This window comes from Pseudoliparis swirei, chromosome 22 (assembly GCF_029220125.1).
Source record: "Pseudoliparis swirei isolate HS2019 ecotype Mariana Trench chromosome 22, NWPU_hadal_v1, whole genome shotgun sequence".
Lineage (NCBI taxonomy): Eukaryota > Metazoa > Chordata > Actinopteri > Perciformes > Liparidae > Pseudoliparis > Pseudoliparis swirei.
This window is the reverse complement of record NC_079409.1, coordinates 17,046,757-17,049,415: the sequence shown is the minus strand read 5'-3', so window position 1 is coordinate 17,049,415 and position 2,659 is coordinate 17,046,757. Positions and strand designations below refer to the sequence as shown.

General features: G+C 39.9%; 1 long non-coding RNA gene across 1 annotated transcript; it reads right to left on the bottom strand.

Annotated features, from left to right (window-relative positions):
- Positions 1-744: 744 nt before the first annotated feature.
- On the bottom strand, positions 745-1,612 carry LOC130212576 (uncharacterized). The gene is made up of 2 exons (XR_008835380.1): positions 998-1,612; positions 745-876 (listed from the first exon to the last, which is right to left on the bottom strand). It is a non-coding gene; the product is annotated as an uncharacterized LOC130212576 (long non-coding RNA).
- Between the last annotated feature and the right edge of the window lie 1,047 nt (positions 1,613-2,659).

The following is a 2,659-nucleotide window of genomic DNA, read 5'->3' as shown; positions in this document are numbered from 1 at the left end:
GAGGAAACGCAGGTCGAGGACAGCTTCATCAGTGTATTGATGCTTATGCTTCAACTCTGTCAGAATTTTTTTTTGGCATTGGGTGCCCTTTTTTTTGGTTTGAGCACCTGCCCCCCAAAATGTCTGTGCACGTGCTTCATGTAGGGTGATGGGCACACATGAGGATGGTTCCCATAACAACCACCTGGTTCTTTTGTTTGAAGTCTGAAATGTGTAGCACTTTATGCATGCAGCTTTGAACAGGGGTGTATGTGTGTGCCTGTTGGGATGTGTGTCAGTGTGTTGAAACATATGGTTGGAGGGAGCAAGAAAGTCTGTCCCACATTTACAAAGAAACAAATGGTCAATTTGACCCGCAACATAACAGGAGGGTTAAATGAAAGAGAAATAAAATGTATTTGGCGGTGAACACTAATCAGGGCTGTACGCTTACTTTTTTAGGTTGTACTGCTGGAGCTAGCAAGTTTTAAAAATGTGGTAGCGCACCCGGGTGGACAAATAAACATTTTATTGGTCAAATTCATTTGATATTGATCAGAAATTCAGTGACATATTGTCACCATTGAATGACAATTACATTGGTTCTTTAATGTTTAAACTTGAGAAATGAACAGTGTTGAAGAGAAAAGAGCCAGCTGATAGAAAGGGATAGAGCATTTATGTGTTTGAAGTTATTTTAAAAAAATTAAAGGGATAGTTAGGATTTTTTGACAAAAACAATGAAAGTAATGAGTATTCAATTCAATTCAATTCAGTTTATTTGTATAGCCCAATTTCACAAATTACAAATTTGTCTCGGAGTGCTTTACAATCTGTACACATAGACATCCCTGCCCCAAAACCTCACATCGGACCAGGAAAAACTCCCAAATAACCCTTCAGGGGGAAAAAAAGGGAAGAAACCTGGAGGAGAGCAACAGAGGAGGATCCCTCTCCTAGGATGGACAGATGCAATAGATGTAATGTGTACAGAAGGACAGATTTAGAGTTAAAATACATTCAATGAATATGACAGAGTGTATGAATAGTTCATAGTAGGCATATTCCACGATGGAGACCTCCACGATCCATCAGGCAGATGGCGGTGGGGAGGAGGAGTGGGCGGAGTCTCAACAGGACAGTGGCGTAGTCATGAGCAGGAATTCCACGACCCAGACGATCCATCAGGCAGATAGGATCTATGCCGTCTCATAGGGTCCGATGACCCCATGAGACGTAAAGTCAAAAGGACTTCCGGGGAGAAAGCAGAGTTAGTAACGTGTGATTGAGAGATGAAAATTCATCCTTAAGGAGAGAAAAAGAGGAGATAGGTACTCAGTGCATCCTAAAACGTCCCCCGGCAGCTATAAGCCTATAGCAGCATATCAAGGGGCTGGACCAGGGCAAACCTGATTCAGCCCTAACTATAAGCTCTGTCAAAGAGGAAGGTCTTAAGTCTACTCTTAAACGAGGTGACTGTGTCTGCCTCCCGGACTGAAATTGGAAGCTGGTTCCATAAAAGAGGAGCTTGATAACTAAAGGCTCTGGCTCCCATTCTACTTTTTAAGACTCTAGGAACTACAAGTAGTCCCGCATTTAGTGAGCGTAGCTCTCTAGTGGGGCAATATGGTACGACAAGCTATTCAGACCATCTTCAATTTTTTCAAACTAAATGAACGGCACCTGAATGATCTACATGTGTGACAGTAAAGGGTCTGAATATGTATGTCCATGTGATATTTCAGATTTTCTTAATTAACTTACAATAAATTCTAAAATTCTGGGTTTGGGCTGTCCTCGTGATGTACTAAGTCGAGATTTTTTACTTTGACACAAGGCTTCAACATAAGAAAGTGAAAAATTGAAGAGGGTCTGAATATTTTTATTACCCACTGTATATTAGATTTTTTGGTTGTTACACAGCTGGTTCTCCATTTCTTACTTATAGTATATTTTTCTTTGTAACAGCGAAAGCTCAATTTTTATTAATAGTTGTTATTGTATTTATAAAATTGATTATTCTGTATTTGGAAATTGTATTTGAGTGTTTTTGGTAACTCTTTCAGGAAACAGTCCAGTGCCCTTCAGACCCAGATGTTCCTCCACTGAAGAGAACTGAGAGCATCTTTGTAAGTTTGCAGACAAACCAGTGTGTATTTTGAAATAATTTGTGATGCCAAAATTACAAATTATATTATTGTTGATGGGAAAGGCGTAATTGGAAAATTTAAGTGGGAAATATTCTTTAAAAACTTACTAATTGAGTCCCAGCTCACTTTTTCTTTGCTAGCTTACAAATAAAATGCTCGGGATCTCTGAAAATAGATCAATGACAAGCAGTGAAATAAGTGAGGATGAGTATGTGCCCAGTTCTACACCAGAATCAGACGTATCGGAGGAAGAACTCAAACTGCTGAAGTCTCCAAGAAACTACAGTTCATCAAATAACTCGGATGTTTTACACTTGAAGAAAGGTCGTGTCGAGCCTGTTAAATGCAGACAGACCACATCTTCCTCTTCCCAATCCATGGCAGATTGTGAGTTATCACAATCCTCCAGTGACATGGATGTAAAAGTCTCGAGGCTGAAAAAGAAAGCCAATGGTGGTAGAGTGTACAATAAGAGGCACTACTGTTTGTACTGTTTTAAACCATATGCCAAAATTGCACGGCACTTGGAT